Source organism: Triticum aestivum, chromosome 3A (genome assembly GCF_018294505.1).
Source record: "Triticum aestivum cultivar Chinese Spring chromosome 3A, IWGSC CS RefSeq v2.1, whole genome shotgun sequence".
In the NCBI taxonomy this organism is placed as follows: Eukaryota; Viridiplantae; Streptophyta; class Magnoliopsida; order Poales; family Poaceae; genus Triticum; species Triticum aestivum.
The window spans coordinates 197,220,474-197,239,341 of record NC_057800.1 but is presented as its reverse complement, the minus strand read 5'-3'; positions in this window follow the sequence as shown (position 1 = coordinate 197,239,341).

Genomic DNA, 18,868 nt, shown 5'->3' with positions numbered 1-18,868 from the left:
GGGCTGGAATTTCACCACATACCACATGATAGCAACCAGGGTGCAGATATACTCGCCCGCATGGGCGCAAAATAGGATAAGGTCACAATACCTTCCTCAAATGGCTCTTCAAGCCATCTGTGGTCTGGGAAGATGACAAACAAATGCCGAAGTCAAGCGACGTCAGGCAAAACACCTCGCCCAAAGAAGATGATGAACAGGATATAATCGGCGGCTCGGCTATCCAAGAAACAACTTTGTCACATGAAGTCATGGAAGTCATTGCAGCGTGGACCGAGTCTCTCCTTGCATACCTGCTCCATAAAGAGCTCCCCGATGATCAAGCTGACGCACGACGGCTCGTAAGGCAATCTAAAGCCTATAAGGTACACGAAGGAGAGCTCTACAAGATGAGCACTACATGCATCCTCCAACGATGCATAAACAAGGAGGAAGGCGGACTTTTACTTTAGGAAATACACTGTAGGATGAGAGGACATCACGCTGCTGCTCGGTCCTTGGTCAGCAAGGCCTTTCGAGTTGGTTTCTACTGGCTGACCGCAGGCGCCGATGCCTCGACGTTGGTACAGTGTTGCCCAGGCTGTCAAGTATTTGCCAAACAAAGCCACATGCCCCCTATGGTCCTCCACACTATTCCCATTACATGGCCTTTTGCGTTCTAGGGACTAGATATGGTCAGACCACTCAAGGGCGGATCAAACAAAAACAAATACTTACTTGTCATGGTGGAAAAATTCACCAAGTGGATCGAAGCAAAGCCGATCACCTTGGCCGAAGTTGTCCAAGTAATTGGGTTCATCTCTAGGGTAGTACACCGTTATGATATTCCCCATAGTCTCATCACAAACAATGGGACAAACTTCACGGCCAAAGGGGTAAAATCATGGTGCGCAAAAATGGGCATCAAAATCTCGACTACGCATTTGCATACCACCCACAGTCAAACTTGCAAGTGGAGCGGTCCAATCGACTAATACTTAGTGGCATCAAGGCACAACTCGTGCGCTCCCTCAAAAAAGCTGACTATAAGTGGGTAGATGAACTCGATTTCGTCCTATGGAGGTTGCGCACCACACTGAACAGATCGACCGGATACACCCCGTTTTGATGGTGTACAAAGCCGAGGCAATACTCCCTTGCGACATCATACATGATGCACCTCGGGTATGCATGTATGAAGAGCTAGGGGCTGAGCTTGATCAGCAAGACACCCTGGATGCTCTCAAAGAAGAGTGCAATGTCGCTCGGGCAAGATTAGTTATCCATCAATAGCAGGCCCAATGCTACCACAGTAGAAAGGTCCGTGCATAGGACTTCAACGTAGGGGACCACGTCATGAGGCTACATCCAGAAAAGCAGAAGCACAAACTTTCCCCTAGATGGGATGGTCCATTCATTATTGATCAAGTGCTAATCGTAGTAGCTTATCGAATTTGAGATCCAGATGACGGTCGTCTAGAGCCCAACCCCTGGAATGCGGCGCTACTCCAACGTTTCTACAGTTGAGCCCCCAAACACTGCTTATGTATATAAATTACCCCTTTTTCTTGTTTTTATGTATTTTACACCTCGAAACATTCTCAAATGATCTCGAGGGATAATATAGCATGTTCTTTTCAAAACATGTATTGTTCCACCTCTTATGCACTATTGTCTGTCAAGACAATATATGCACCGATTTGTTTTAAGATTTGGCCAAGCTGGGTTGCCCGACTCCTGTTCTTGCCCCTTACATTCCTGATATTTTAGCTAAGGGGCAAAGGGAGCACCGCTATGATTGTTACTCCCGGGTCAGCCGGCGCAATACCTCAGACAAACAAAGCCGAAAGCTAGCATTCTTAATATACATATCGGTCGACCATGACATAGGGTTAACATGGAAGGGTCTTTCAAATCCCGACCAGGGGCTTTACCTCTGAGGTCACCCGTCTTCGGACCGATGTGCTCCACATAGTCACCCGAGGAAAGGAATTGTTGGAAGAACTATTTTCCTTGGAAGATGTTTCTTACATTAAATAGTAATATAACATAACTTTCCGCCACCCTCTTGTCTTTCGAGCCGTAGAGCCGGATTGCCTTGTCACCTGAAGCACCTGGTCAGATTGCTTCAGCTAGTAGTATGGGACACTCCTCGGCCATCAGTCGAGGAGGTGGAAGTCGATGGCTGGCTGACAGAGTTCGAACGCGCGGTCTAAATATTGACAAGTACTGTGATACATAAAGTCATACACAATTATTACACGTGGTCTAGTCGATCTATTCAGGTGTCCAGAGTGCAATCCTTATGCAAAAACCGAGCAGCAGGCATCACACTCTCGTACATGCGGCTAGTGGGTATTTCCTCCCCATCTGGCCCCATGGGCCCTGCCTCGGCTAGTTCCATCGTCTTCTGATCTGTATAATGGGTCTTCACCATGGCCCAAGCTTCCCTTGCGCCTTCCTGACAAGCCGACACTTTCCAAGCCTAGTCCTGCGCCAAGCTCTTTTCAGCTGTTCGGCTAGGACAACTATTTCTTCGGGCACCTGCACCACTTCGAACCATAAAGCCTGGAAAACATCCTTCATAGATTTCCATGCACTCTCACACACCACGGACAGATGAGCCACCATGTCTTCGGACACTGGACCTCGGGCGTCAGGAGGTAAAATGGGCAGAGAAACTGCCAAAGGGACAAAAGTCAGCCTCCTAATCACATCGGCTAAATTACATTCTGAACAGATTCTTCGATTCAGCAGCCGCCAATTGAGTTTTAAGTTCTTAATCTCCTAGGCCTGTCAGGCATTCTTAGCCCTGAGTGCATTGACGCCAGCCACTCTTTGAGTAACCACATGTTGGCTTTCTTGACATTGCAACTCCACATATATAAATTTCTCGCGGGCCTGCTTAAGGTCTCTTTCAGGATGACCTAGGGCTTCCGCTGCTGCAATGGATTATAGCGTCATGACTATCTCATTACCCCATCACACTAATATACGCCATAAATAGCACTTACCATGCGCCTCTCTGCTGAACTTCTTCACCTGCTCCACCTTGGCCAAGGCGGCATCCAGTATCCCTTTGTTTGGGTAAGAGCCTTGGCCAATTGATCATTCTTCAACCGAGCCTCCTATCATAGGCAACAGACACTGATTAATATTCAAGCCTTGCTATGGTTCCATTCGCCCATACCAAGCCTTAGGGGGCTGCTACTATCACTGGTAGTATCATTTATCTTCAAACAAATGAGGAAATATGCGAAACCCTGAAGCGGCATGAATTCGTGTGAATCCTTACCATTAAACCTCGTGACAAGACATCCAGCAACTGATCTGTTAGGTAATCTTGTCCTAGTCATAGAAAGAGTTAGAGTCTTGTGTATCATCATTAGTACATGTAAGAAAGCTTGTGATCAACGTCGCCGTGTGATTATATTAGGAGTTGAGTACCAGTCCAGGTTGAGTCCGGGTTAGACTAGAGTACTAATCGTGTTAGGTTAGGACACAAGGTTGAGTCGGTCTGCTAGACCTTGGGTCGCTGCATATATATACGCAGCAGGTCTAGACCTTTTGTAACCGAGGAAAACAGAAAATCAATAAAGAGAAGAGAGGCACGACACATGCCTTTGGCAAAAATTATCGTGTGCGCGTCTCTGTCTTAATTTGATGTGATTGATCCTGTGGGCGAATTCCAACACTACGTATCAGAGCTAGGTCGATTTGAAGCCGCGCTTGCCCCGGGGTCGCGACCCGATTAGCGCCTCGGGGTGGGCGATATGGTCGCTGGGTGGTGCAGCGACGATGAAGAGCAAGCGATGATGTTGCTGGGTGATGCAGCGACAAGGAGGATCTAGCGATCGTCGTTCGGCGGAGCGACAAGGAGTGAGACGACAGGCTGTCGTCAGGAAGGCGGTGGAAGAAGATCGTTGACGTGAGCGGTGGTGCCGAGGTACGGTGCCGGGATCAGTCGTCAAGATCGTCGTCCGGGGGAGTCGGGTGAGTCAAGGAGTTGTGCGTGTTTGCACTACCAGTCGTCGTTGCATCAGTGAGTCGTCGGTCAGTTGGTCGTCGTCGTGTCAGTCGTCGTCATGTCCACGTGCTCGTCTATGTGAGGAAGCATTGAAGATGAAGCGTGCCCAGGTCATCTACGAGTCTCGACGAGAGGATCAAGTTCAACTATGTGGGTGCGGTAAACCAGTGAAGGTGAGTCTCTTCAATGAGGCCATGTCTCTACATGAGGCTGGAGTGGGCGGTGTAGTCCACAGGGTGGTGAGATCCACAAGGAGCCGGCATGTATCTTGCTAGGGTGGATGGCGAAGTCCATCGGGTGGTGTTTTCCACAGGTTACTAGCTAGGCTGGCTAGTCCAAGGCATATTTGAGGTGGTCCGTAAATTCGCCAAGTTGAAATTGGAGGGGAGATTGTTGCGATCAATGAAGCCTAGCAATTTCACTTGTCGTGGTGCGAGTGGATGAGTCGACAAGGGGTGATCTACAACGGCTCAAGACTGGAGAAGCACAAAAGACAAAGAGTCAAGATTAGGGCGAGATTGTTAGGTAATCTTGTCCTAGTCATAGCAAGAGTTAGAGTCTTGTGTAGCATCGTTAGTACATGTAAGAAAGCTTGTGATCAACGTTACCGTGTGATTAGATTAGGAGTTGAGTACTAGTCCAGGTTGAGTCCGGGTTAGACTAGAGTACTAACCGTGTTAGGTTAGGACACAAGGTTGAGTCAGTCTGCTAGACCTTTGGTCGCTGCATATATATACGCAGCAGGTCTAGACCTTTTGTAACCGAGGAAAATAGAAAATCAATAAAGAGAAGAGAGGCATGACACGTGCCTTTGGCAAAAATTATCGTGTGCGCGTCTCTGTCTTAATTTGATGTGATTGATCCTGTGGGCGAATTCCAACAATTGTAGATCACCCCTTGTCGACTCATCCACTCGCACCACGACAAGTGAAATTGCTAGGCTTCATTGATCGCAACATGATCAAAGGCACCTCGGATCACCCCAAGGTATGTGTCTACCGCGCTAAGGGCACTGAACTCTTGATTCAAGAAATCCAAATTTCTCAAAGAGGGTTTCCGCCTACGATAATTAGTGGCATGTTGGATCTCAGACAGAGTAGCCAAGCTGGTCGCAAGTCCTCGAGCTGAGGGACCTCATGGGTAATCCCTGCGGAGGTATGTGGTTCCGTCTGCCTGCGCTAAGCCATTCGACCCTCGACCCTCACACTTTTTTCCATGAAGGAAGGCGAGGGCTGCATGCGAATGATCGAAGAAGTTAAAATCTGAGTACCTTTACACAAGAAGCGATCAAAGAATTATCTAGTAATTGAGGGGGCACTTTCGCCTGCCCGTGTGACCTCGGCTTGCGCTTCCTGCACCTCCCGCGGGGGTCTGTCTTGTGGAGTCGTTTCTCTGTGTGGGCGTTTTGAATACCACCCCTTTGGAGGAGAAGTCAGACGGCTAGGGGCTGGAGGACTAGCAACTTGCTTTCTATTAGAGGAAGGGGTGTTACCGATGAAGTTGGCCTCGTCGCCGGTGCATCGGGGGTAATGGACACTCTTGAGCCTTCGAGGCTCTCCAAGAAAAACTTTCTCCCTTCATAAATAAGGGCTAAATCTTCGTCCTCGTTAAAGATGGGGTCCTCTGCCCGAAAGTGCAACTCCAGCTCAGGTGTCGTGCTGCTTATGCCCTCAAGCCAACGCCTCCATCTCTGTCCAGGAGCCAATAAATGGCGAATCAGATATTAAAACAACAGTTTTGCTAAAGCACATCTAGATGTGCCATAAGTATTGCACATCTAAGTCATATGTCGTTGATCTTACATTGAGATTTGTGTGAATATTTTCTTTCTCTTTTTTCTTTTTCTCTTTATGCTTGATTCACTCACTTAGATGTGCAATTAGAGCACATGTAGATGTGCACTAGACACACCCTTAAAACAACTCGGGTAGACGAGGAGTTCGGAAAATACTTACAATGTCAGCAGGATTGTAATAGGACAGTCCATCGCGGAATTGTCACCAGGCAAATTCCTCCGCCATCCCTTGATAGGTGTCCGCTAGCGCTGCTCCAAAGGCTTCCTGGTCATAAAACCTCTCCCAAATGGTTCGTGAGGAGCCGTCGGTCCCATTGTCGGCCTCCTAGGAACGGAAGTACCCAGAGTTTGCTTGCCTGCTGCCTAGGGTGTGGCCCCACCAGCGGCCTGGTATGGCCCATCTTCATCAACCAATGCTCAAGACCCTCGCGAGGGACCAAGCCTCGCGAGGCGGACGACACAAGACCTCCTTAGGGGCAGCCTCACTAGGCTGGCTCGCGAGGAGCAGAAAGATGAAGGCTAGGGGCACCTCATGAGGTTTCCGTGACGTTAGCCATGAAGACCAAGGACAAGCGGGCGTCAGCGGGCGCAGAGTGCCAGTTTCCTCTTTGGTGCTAAAGAGGCAGGCGCGGGCGAGGAACCCCGAGGCGTCAGGCAAGGTTTCCATATCGGTGCAACGAGACCAAGACCAGCAGGACGGCAAGACGGAGGTCATCATGGAGCCCACGATGGCGTCACCACCAAAGCCTTTGGTAGGCGAAGACCACCTTTTGTCAGGATAACTTGTACTCGTTGTCCCCCTTCAAATTGGCCATTGTGAGATCCCTTCCTGCCTAATATTTGGGGAGAGGACTCAGGCTTCAATAAATAGGGTTAGCAACCACCATAGGAGAGGACGGATCATTCAGATCATCCCCAACCACGCAAGCTCATCGAGCTCAAGAACACCCCTCCTCAGGAGGCTGCTCTTCCCTTGTACTTGTTCATCCCCATCCTATAAGACAATCCACCACACCACACTGGAGTAGGGTCTTACACCGCAACGGTGGCCTGAACCAGTATAAACTCTTGTGTCCCTTGTTCCTCGGGTTCGGCGAGCTAGCTTTGAGATCGTCGCGAGAGTGTGAGCTAGGGGGAGAGAGATCTTTGTGCGCACCCTAGTGTTCGAACCTCAAGGGTTTGCCACAATCCGTAATCTGACATTTGGCGCGCCAAGTAGGGGTGCGCCAATGTTCCATCCCTCCGTTGGCTCCGCCTCTCCGTCCAGTCCCCATGGCCAGCGCGGCTCTTCCGACTGGACCGACGAGTGACCCCGGCGCCGCCAGGGGGCTCAGGGCCTTCACCCCTGCCCTGCGGCGGGTGCAGTGGCCGCACAAGTTCAAGCCGGAGATGTCGCCCCACTACAACGGCATGATACGTCTCCAACATATATATAATTTATGAAGTACTCGTGCTATTATATTATCGATGTTAGATGTTTTATATGCATTTATATGCTATTTTATATGATTTTTGGGACTAGCCTATTAACCTAGAGCCCAGTGCCAGTTTTTTCCTTGTTTTTGAGTTTTACATAAAAGGAATATCAGATGGAGTCCAATTGACGTGTCAAATTTTGTTGATTTTTTATGGACCAAAAGAAGCCCTTGGAGCTAAAGACTTGGGCCAGAAGAGTCCCGGGCTGTCCACGAGGGTGGGGGCACGCCCACCCCCCCTGGGCGTGGGCCACTGCCTCGTGGACGACTCGGAGACCCCCCTAACATGAAACCAACGCCAAAAATTCCTATAAATACAGAAACCCCCAGAATATAATCTAGATCAGAAGTTTCGCCGCTGTAAGCCTCTGTAGCCACGAGAAATCAATCTAGGACCTCTTTGGCACCCTGCCGGAGGGGGCCATCTTCACCGGAGGCCATGGAGGAGGATCCTGGAGGGGCCATCATCGCCATGAAGGCCAAGGACCAGAGGGAGAACCTCTCCCCATGTAGGGGGAGGCCATGGAGGAGGAAGCACAAGGGGGAGAACCTATCCTCCTCTCTCTCAGTGGCACCAGAGTGCCATCCGGAGGGGAATCATCACCGCGGTGAATGTCTTCATCACCATGACCATCATCATCATCATCCTCATCTCTTTCACACAGTCCACTCTCCCGCACCCCGCTGTAATGCCTACTTGAACATGGTGCTTTATGCCACATATTATGATCCAATGATGTGTTGCCATCCTATAATGTTTTGAGTAGATATCCTTTGTCTTTGGGTTGATTGATGATTTAGATTGGTACGAGTTGTATGTTTTATTTTGGTGCTGTCCTATGGTGCCCTCCGTGTCGCGCAAGCGTGAGGGATTCCCGTTGTAGGGTGTTGCAATACGTTCATGATTCGCTTATAGTGGGTTGGTGAGTGACTGAAACACAAACCTGAGTAAGGGGGTTGTTGTGTATGGGAATAAAGAGGACTTGATGCTTTAATGCTATGGTTGGGTTTTACCTTAATGATCTTTAGTGGTTGCGGATGCGTGCTAGGGTTCCAATCATAAGTGCATATGATCCAAGAAGAGGAAGTATGTTATCTTATGCCTCTCCCTCATATGAAATTGCAATGACAACTATCGGTCTTGTTAACAATTGCCTAGGACAATTCCGAACACCGACCCATCATTATTCCACACTCGCTATTTATAATATTTAGTAATATATTCTAACTTTATGATAACAACACCTACTTTTATATTTTATCTCTCCGATATCATACAAAGTTATCCTCTTCATACCGACAATTTAGTTTTATTTCTTGTTGCTAGTTGGAAGAAAACGTTCAGTGTACGTAGAGTCGTATCAGTGGCAGATAGGGCTTGAGAGAATGTTGATCTTACCTTTAGCTCCTTGTGGGTTCGACACTCCATACTTATCACTTCCATGTTTGAAAATTGCTATGATGATTCCCTACACTTGGGGATTATCACGGCGCGGCGGATCCCTCGACCTTCCTGCTGGTATACGAGGAGGTCATCTTGGAAGCTGGAGGCGACGACAAGGTCATGGCCAACTAGTTCCCCATGGCCCTCGCTGGTGCGCCACGCGCCTGGCTGCTCAACCTGCCAGGATCCTTTGTGGCCTCTTGGGAGGATCTACGCGGCCTTTTTGTCGCACGCTTCGCGACATCGGCCCGTGTCACCATCGCGGCCCTCCTCGGTGGCTCGCAAGCGCCACCCTCGGACTGCCACACCAAGCAGTTCTTCCGCCAGATCAGCATCGCCTCTGTGCAGTGGGGAGCCCCACTAGGATGGGCGGCTCCCAAGGCCGACCTCACCTTCGACTTAGGGGATCACCCCGCTACCACGACTGGCTCGGGTGCACTCCCAATGCTCTGCACCCCCACCATCTGCAACGTCGCCATGACCAAGACCCTCATCAACGGTGGAGAACGCTTCAATGTGCTCTCCGTGGAAGCTTTCGGCTTGCTTCACGTGCCGTATGGCCATCTCCGCCCCACCAAGCCTTTCTCCGGAGTCGACAGCGGCCCACCAGCCCCTTGGGGCAGATACGCCTCCCAGTCACCTTCGGTACCCGGGACAACTACCGCACCGAGCTCATCAACTTCGACATCGCCTGCATTGGCCTCCCGTACAATTCCATCCACGGGTACCCTCCTTGGGCTCAGTTCATGGCAGCGACCCATCTGGCCTACAACCTCATGAAGATGTCGGGCAGCAGCGGCGTCCTCACCGTGGTCGGAGACATGAAGGAAGCTCTGGCGGCTCTCAAGCTTACCTTCAGGGCCGTAGCAGCAGCACACCCGGCCGGTGAAGCCACCCAGGGGCAAAGGAGGCTGCGCTGGCAAAGAAGAAGTTGTTCACTCAAGACCAGGCCAAAATGAAGCAAGTGCCAGTCGAGGATGATGGATCCTCGGGGGCCACCTTCACCATAGGCGACGACGTCGACCCGGGTCAAGAGGAGGCATTAGTGAAGTTCTTGAGCGCGAACAAGGAGGTATTCGCCTGGGAACCCAAGCAGCTTGTAGGGGTCCCAAGGGGGTAATCAAGCATCACTTAAGGGTGTGCCCCAATGTGCGCCCTGTGAAGAAGAAGGTGCGGCGATAGTCCACGGAGAAGCAGTCCTTCATCGTCCAGGAAACTCACAAGCTGGAGGCATCAGGTGTCATTCGTGAGGTCCAGTACCAGGAGTGGTTGGCGAACCCTGTCGTTGTGCCAAAGAAAGGCGGGAAGGAACACATGTGTGTCGATTTCACCAACCTCACCAAGGCCTGTCCCCAAGACACATTCTCGGGCCACCACCAGATCAAGATGGCAGTGGAGGATGTGGAGAAGACCGCCTTCCTGACCCCGTGTGGGGTGTACTGCTACACCTGCATGCCGTTCGGACTGCGCAACGCTGGGGCGACCTTCTAGCGACTGATGCACATCGCCCTGAGTCAGTAGCTTGGTAGAAACAGTGAAGTCTACATTGACGACATCATTGTAAAATCTCGGGAGGCGAGAACCCTGATTCAGGACCTGGAGGAGACCTTCGCTAGCCTGCGCCAGGTGGATTTGCGGCTCAACCGGAGAAGTGCGTGTTCGGTGTCCCCTCCGGCAAGCTACAGGGTTTCTTTGTTTCTCACAGAGGGGTCAAGGCTAATCGCAAGAAGGTCAAGGCAATAGAACACATGAGCCCACCACAAACTCTCAGGGAAATGCAGAAACTTGCAGGCTGCATGACCTCGCTGGGGCGCTTCATCCCCAAGCTGGGGGAGCGCTCTCTGCCATTCTTTGAGCTGATGAAGAAGAAAGGCATGTTTCAATGGACCCTAGGGGTAGATCTGGCGTTTCAAGACCTCAAGAGATACGTAACTAGCCCACCGATGATGGTGGCACCTCGCACCCTCGAGCCTCTGGTGCTCTATCTGGCCGCTATGCCTCACTCTGCCAGCGCGGCATTGGTGGTGATTCGGGAGGAGCTCCGAGCCAAGAACCCGCAATGCAATACCACGCCCCCAACTGAAATGGTGCAGTCACAAGACAGTGCCTCTAAGTCCAAGACAATGCACACAGACGATCACACCCCACAAGACGGCATTCAAGGGCCCACGGAGGCCCAGATGGGTGACCAGGCTCCTAAGGTCCCCCACCTCAGGAGGCACCACAACCTCCGTAGGGAACAGGCTCCATTGACGCTCCCGCCCTCGTCGAGCACCTAGTATACTTTGTCAGCACTGTGTTACGGGACGCGAGAGCATGGTACCCAATGCCGCAGAATCTCTTACTCGCTCTCCTGGTGGCCTCATGCAAGCTACGCCATTATTTCCAATGCCACCCAATTAAGGTCGTCTCAGCCTACCCCCTAGAGAGGTTGCTTCGAAGCCCCAATGCCGCGAGGAGAGTCACTGAATGGAACATTGAACTGCAAGCATTTCAGTTGGAGTTCAGCACGACCAGCATTATCATGGGGGATATGCTTGCCGACATCGTTGCGGAATGGCCCAACGCTCCGGAGCCCGAAGCGGGTGAGAGCCGATCCCTCTCACCGGGAAATGAAGCACCAGATGGCTGCGTCATGTACTTCGATGGTGCTTTCGCACGACAAGGAACAGGGGTTGGCACTGTGCTCATCTTGCCCACCCAAGAAAAGCTATATAATGTCGTGCAGCTCTGCTTCCAGCAGGGTGAGAAGGTCTCCAACAACATCACGGAGTACGAGGGGTTGATCACTGGCCTCAAGGCTGCCGCAGCCTTGGGGGTGAAGCGTCTCACCATCAAGGGTGACTCGCAGCTCCTTGTCAACTTCTCAAACAAGGTGAAAGAACAAACGGATGAGCATATGGAGGCATACCTCGAGGAAGTGTGCAAGATGGAGAAGCAATTCCTAGGCCTATAGCTACAGCATGTGCCACGCGGCACCAACAAGGAGACTGACGAAATCGCCAAGAAGGCGTCGAGGCGGCTACCCCAAGAACCTGGTGTCTTCAAAGAGCGACTCTTCAGGCCTTCGGTGACCCCTGCGGCCGTGGAGACTACATCACCTCGAGAAGAACTCCCTCAGCCACCAGCCTCGGGAGCCCCCGCCTGCGGCCAGACCTCAGGAGCGAGTCTTCTCCTGGCGCTTGAGCCTCAGGAGGGGTGTTGGACCAAGGAATTCAAGGCATATCTGGTGCATGGGACACTACCGGAGAAGGAGGAGGACGTGGAGCGTGTGGCCCGGCAGGCTACGGCATACTGCATCCAGGATGGTAAGCTATACAAAAAATGACCAAATGATGTTTCCTTGCGATGCATCTCTAGGGAGCAGGGGAACGAGATGCTGGCTGACATACATGGTGGAGACTGTGGGCATCACTCATCGTCGCGTACCCTGGTTGGCAAGGCGTTCCGCGGCAGGTTCTACTAGCCCACGATACTCAACGACGCGACCGAGCTGGTAAGGTCCTGCGAGGCCTGCCAGTTCCATGCCAAGCAAATCCACCTGCCGGCTCAGGGCCTCCAGACTATCCCGCTTTCGTGGCCCTTCGCGGTCTGGGGGCTGGACATCCTGGGTCCGTTCCTACGAGTGCTTGGGGGCTCCCGCTACCTCTACGTCGCCATCGACAAGTTCACCAAATGGGCAGAGGTTGAAGCCGTCCGCACCATCCCGGCATGGTCAGCAGTTAAGTCCATCAAGGGCCTCATAACCCGGATCGGGGTCCCTAACCGCATCATCACCGACAATGGCTCGAAGTTCCCTAGAAATCTCTTCAAGACCTATTGTGCTAACCTTGGAACGCAAATTTGCTACGCTTCGATGGCACACCCCAGGAGCAATGGCCAAGATGAGCGCGCCAATGCCGAGGTCCTGAGAGGCCTCAAGACCGGGACCTTCAAGAATAATCTAGAATCCTGCAACCGAGGCTGGCACGATGAGCTCCGGTCTATGATGTGGTCCATCCGCACCACCGCCACCAAGCCAACAGGCGAGACCCCGTTCTTGCTTGTCTACGGAGCAGAAGCGGTTCTCCCTCACGAGGTCAAGCATCGCTCAGCGCGGGTCCTGGTGTTTGATGAGACACAGCAGGACGCCATGCGAGGGATGGACCTCGTGCAGGGGGAGGAACGCCGCCATGAAGCCTCACTCCAAACGGCAAGATACCAGTAGGCGCTGTGATGGTACCATTGTCGCAGCGTTCACTCCAGGACGCTTGAGGTGGGCAATCTCGTCCTGAGGCGGGTGCTCTCCAGGGAAGGGCTGCATAAGCTCTCACCCATGTGGGAGGGCCCGTTTAGGATTGCCCGCATCTCCAGGCCTGGCGCCGCACGCCTGGAGACGCAAGAAGGGGTCCCCATCCAGAACGCCTGGAACATCCAGCACCTCCAGAAGTTCTACCAATGAAGCAAGGCCAAGTGCCTGTGAAGGTCTCCACTCGTGACACTCTCACGTAATAATGAGTGGGGCTGTACATGCCCCGGAGTCTTTGGAGTGCCACCCTCGGGCCTCAGGGGCTCCCTCCCACGTCCTAGTGGCAGCACTTAGCTCCGCGCTGGTGAGAAGAGTAGACTAGGTGCCGGACGCGGCTATTCATTTGCTTTCTGTAGTTGGCTTGCCTCTTTTCCCTTAATGAAATTTTGAGTTCCAGCGTTTCTCGATGGCTTGCCCCTTATTTCTGGTTCTTCCCTCGTTCCTTTGTTTTTCTCCAGGGAGGGCAATAATTGCCCGACGCTCTCCCTCGCACGCCCCACGAGGGGGCTGGACAGGCAGTATGCACGTGCACACTCCCCTGGTCTCCGCGGGGCGTTCTCGTCTTAGTTTTTGATCAGCGCACCCCCCCCTTAGTTCGTGCCCCATGGGTACCGCGACACGGTGCGTTTGGCCATAACTAGCCCATACCTAAGGCCTCGCGCGGGAAGGGCTAAAGATTTCTTAACAAGTTTTTGTAGTTTCGTGATGCAGCTTCGCGATGTTACCCGAATTGACACTGGGGTAGCCCCACCAGGTGCCCAGAGACGCGCGCCCTCATGACGTCAAAGCTACCCCGGATGCATTGAGCTAAGTTACCCCTCTACACCCGTATAAGGCATAGATCTCACAACACAACCCGGAAACAATAAACGCACCATAAAAACAACATAAGCACCATGGTTCATTACACACCCTCGCAGGGCCCTGAATTCGTTTCTGACAATGTAGGGTAAGGGGAGAGAGAGGAGAAGCAAAAGCTAGTCCTGCGACGCGGCTGCTCACGAGGGTCGGCCCCCGAACTCAGCTAGAGCCCTCCTCACGCTTCACCGGGGCGCGACGACGGGATGACCCCCTACCATCCTCGAAGCAGGCCAGACGGTGTGGCGGCTGGTCGTAGCCGCCGCTGCTGGAGCTTTCGCCGAAGGAGGAGCTGGCTTAGCCGGGCGAACCACGGTCGCCGCTGAGGGCAAGGTCACCCTCATGCTTGTCACGGCCATCGCCAATGCCAAGCACCTCGCCACCATCGTCGTCGCCTTTGGTGCAGCATCTGGCGCGGCGACCGTCTTCCCCGAACACCATCACGAACAGGGTCGCTGTGCCGCTGTACTTGAAGTGGAGGGTGCACCGCCTGCCTAGGCCGTGCGCGCGGGCGAACATCTGCCAGCCGCGGGCCAGGGCTAGGTTGCCCGCAGCGGACACCTCCACCACGACCCACGAAGCCTTGCTGCAGCAACCGTCGGCCTGCAGCCAGAGGACGCCGGGGCCTGAGGCTGGCAGTTCGCCGGCGAAGCAGCTTGGAAGTTGAAGCCAAGTGCCGGACGGGTTCGCCGACCACATGACCAACTCCAGCAGCACCTCCACCGAGTGGAAGCGCGGCCGGGGAGGCCGGACGACCATGGCGCGCCTCCCCTCATCGATGGGGCTTCCCCGACCTAGGCGGCTCCCGCCACACGAAGGAGGGCCATCGCGGCCGCCAAGGACAGCATTGGACCCCGAGGGAGTCCGCCCACGCCCATGAGGGACCGCAGCGGGGGTCGTGGCATTCTTGTGCGGGCGGCCGCGCCCCCCGCCCCTTAGGCGGTGGTGAGCCGGGCCCCTCCTGGTGAGCTTTCCCCTTCTCGGCGGCCGAGAACCTCTTCACTGGCACCATGGGTGTCGCGACAAGGAAGAAGAATAAGAAGCGGCAGCAGTGGAGGAAGAGATGGGTGACGGGAGCTCCGCCCCCTCCCCATTTATAGCCAGGAGGAGGCCAAACGCCGGCCTTCATGATCTAAGGTAATAATGACCTTTTTTCTGTATGCAACAGGGACTCGTCAAGTCGGGCAGTTGTCGAGGTGGCGTGGGGAAGCGGAGATGCCCACGCCCCATCAATTGCCACGCATCAATCAAGGCCGCAGGCTGTTAGAGCCCGTGGCACTCTGCACTTGCCCCTTGCCTTCACCGTGAAGCTAAGTACAAGCGCACCTTGGGCCCGGGGGCTACTGTCGGTGTTCTAGAAACGGGGGTACCCAGACTTGCTTGCCTACGGCCCATGGTGTGGCCCCACTAGTGGCCTGGTATGGCCCATCTTCATCAACCAACGCTCAAGACCCTCACAAGGGGCCAAGCCTCACGAGGTGGATAACACAAGACCTCCTTAGGGGCAGCCTCGCTAGGCTGGCTGGCGAGGAGCGAAGAGATCAAGGCTAGGGGCACCTCATGAGGTTTCTGTGACGTGAGCCATGATGACCAAGGCCAGGCGGGCGCCAGCGTGCGCAGAGTGCCAGTTTCCTCTTTGGTGCTAAAGAGGCAGGCGCAGGTGAGGAGTCCCGAGGCGTCAGGCGAAGGTTTCCATATCGGTTCAACGAGACCAAGACCAGTAGGACGGCAAGATGGAGGTCATCACGGAGCCCACGACGGCGTCACCACCAGAGCCTTTGGCATGCGAAGAACACCTTTTGTCAGGATAACTTGTACTCGTTGTCCCCCTTCAAATTGGTCGTTGTGGGATCCCTTCCCACCTAATATTTGGGGAGAGGACCCGGGCCTCTATAAATAGGGTTAGCCACCACCATAACAGAGGACAGATCATTCAGATCATCACAAACCATGCAAGCTCATCGAGCTCAAGAACACCTCTCCTCAGGAGGCTGTTCTTCCCTTGTACTTGTTCATCCTAAGCCTACAAGGCAATCCACCACACCACACTGGAGTAGGGTGTTACACCGCAACGGTGGCCCGAACCAGTATAAATTCTTGTGTCCCTTGTTCCTCAGGTTGGGCGAGCTAGGCTTTGAGATCGTTGCGAGAGTGTGAGCTAGGGGGAGAGAGATCTTCGTGCGCACGCCAATGTTCAAACCTCATGGATTTGCTGGAACCCGTAATCCGACATCGTTCAACTCACACGATATATGAGGATGCTGCCAAAATGGTTGGACTCTTCAGTTTATCGTTGTGGCCATTACATCAATTACGGTAAGGCCACTGCTTGTCAACTACGTCACTTGAGCTGCCAGCCTGGTTACCTCGGCAACTATGGCTGGGCCCTGTGGCCTCCAGCTATAACGCCTCTTCGGGGGCTTGATAGAGAAGAAGGGAGTCTGGGCCGAACTGTCTCTAGGAGGGGAATGTCATCTATTTAAAACCACTTGGTCGACCACACATCGGTATCTTTCGAAGGTGTGCCTGGTGGGTATTTGGTCCCCTCAATTCGACAAACATTGACCGCCCCGACCTCATATAACTTCTAGGCAGGGGAGCAAGGCATTATGCAGAAATACCTTCACCACAACCTAGAGTGTGCCTTGCATCCGAGGTGCATCTCTCAAAGGGCAACGTAGCCCGCGATATGTAAAATTGAGTTGGGGTGAGGTGATGAAGCTGCAACTCGTAGAACTCTAGCAGACCCCATAGGAAGGGTTGAATAGAAAACCCTAAGCCACATAGTAAGAAGGAGATGAAGCATAACCTCTCGCCCTCTTGAGGAGACGGGTGATTCTCTACATGCACTTGACCTTCCATGGATGTCAATCCTGCACGGGTTGCCGTCAGATCTGAATTGGGCAGATACCCTTGCTTGGCTAGACGCTCCCAATGAAGGTGCAAGATAGCACAACTACCCCAATCGCCTCTAACAGGGCCGTGAGGGCGCCTCGAAGAGCCTGCGTCACTCACCATGAAAAACTCTCGGGAGTGGACTTGAGAGAAGGGAAGCAATAGCATGATTTGCTGAGAAAAGAAGGGTTGGAGCCATGTAGTGAATTTGCATGACCTGCCCGTGAATAAAAAGGGGGAGGAGGCCGATGCTTCGATGTTTCTCCATAAAGCAACTCACTTCCCCGTAAAAGTTTAGTTACCAAGCTCAAGAAACCAGTGGCACATGTGGCAGAGCTAGATCCACCTGGCAGAACTGATAATTTCCGAAGACTACTTGGAGAGGAACTCGCCTATCGAGCCGAAGACTACGGAATCGAAGTCCAGCCGCGTCGCCCTTGGCATCGAAGGCCCGTTCAGGGGGTACTAACGGTCTCCTAGATTTGCGTGTACTAACCTAGTCGAACGATGCTCCTCTGATTGGGATGGTGGGCCTTGGTTCTTATTAAAGATGGACTCCGGGGGCTGCATGACTAGATGTGATCAAAACTATGTGTGCTGAAGACCTGTCATATACTCCAAGACTTCTCTTGCCGCCTAATGCCTAGATACAGACCTTGTAATCCTAGAAACCCTACCTGGCATGTATATAAGCAATAGGGTTTAGCTCGTAGAGGGGACATCAACGCAATATCATTCACCTAGCCCTCGAGTTAGACCACATCTTATGATCTCGAGGTAGATCAACTATGTACTCAATATAAACAAGAGCACACTACAAAAAAATACACTTCCGTGATGATATGTGTTTGTCACAGTAGGTCACGCTTTCTGTCATGCATGTACATCCATGACGATTTTATGATATAATCAAGATAGTCATACCTGTGCTATCGTAGAAGTGTTCCATAACATTACCAAATTATCATCACGGAAGTGTCCACTTCCATGTCGATAAATCGTGCGTCATAGAAGTGCTTTCATCAAGGGTGGCTAACACATGGCATCCATCGCAACAGGGTGCCGTTAAGCTATCGGGTTCCGGTTTGGATCCCATAACCCGTTAACAGCCTCGACCAATGTGGATTTTCCACGTGTAAAATTCTCATTCGTCGGATAATGCATGTGTCAGCTAATCATTGGGATAGATGTTATTCCTACAATGGACGGAAGACGCCTATGATATGTCGACACGTGGCATAGCCCAACAGTGGCCCATTTTAGGTAAAAAGGTCGGCCCAGATAAAGGCCCGCCATGTTTTTTCAGACACTACTGTGCTAGCCCGTTACCAGCGTGCCATGTTTTGGGTCAATGTCGGATCACGGGTTCCGGCAAAACCCTTAAGGTTCGAACTCTAGGGTGCACGCGACGTTCTTTCCCTCCTACCGATCTACGCCCTAGCTCTCTAAGATCTTGCGGAAGAACTCGACGAACTAGCAATGCAAAGGCACAAGATTTATACTGGTTGGTGCCACCGTTGTGGTGTAATACCCTACTCTAGTGTGGTGGTGATGGATTGCCTCTTGGGATGATGATGAACAGTACAAGGGGAAGAACAACCTCCTGAGGTTGAGGTGTTCTTGTGCTTGGTGAACTTGTGTTATTCCTGGATCTGGCCTCTAGCTACGATGGTGGCTAGCTCTATTTATAGAGACCCTGGTCCTATCCCCAAATATTGAGCGGGAAGGGAGCCAACAATGGCGGTCCTGAGGTTAAGGGGGCAGCTAGTACAAGCTATCCTGACAAAAGCGGTCTTCGCCTACGAAAGGGCTCTGGTGATGACGCAGTTTTGGGCTAAATGGTGACCTCCGTCCTGCTGGCCTGCTGGTCTTGGTCTCGTTCCACTGATATGGAAACCTTTGACTGATGCCTCGGTACTCCGCACCTGCGCTGGCCTCCTTAGCACCAAAGAGGAAACAAGGACGCTGCACGCGTTGGAGCCCGCTTGGTGCCTGCCTGGTGTCGATCGTCATGGCTGACGTCATGAGACCCTCGCGAGGTTCGCCCCGCCTTGATCTCTTCGCTCCTCGCGAGGCAGCGTGGTGAGGCCGCTCCTGAGGAGGTCTT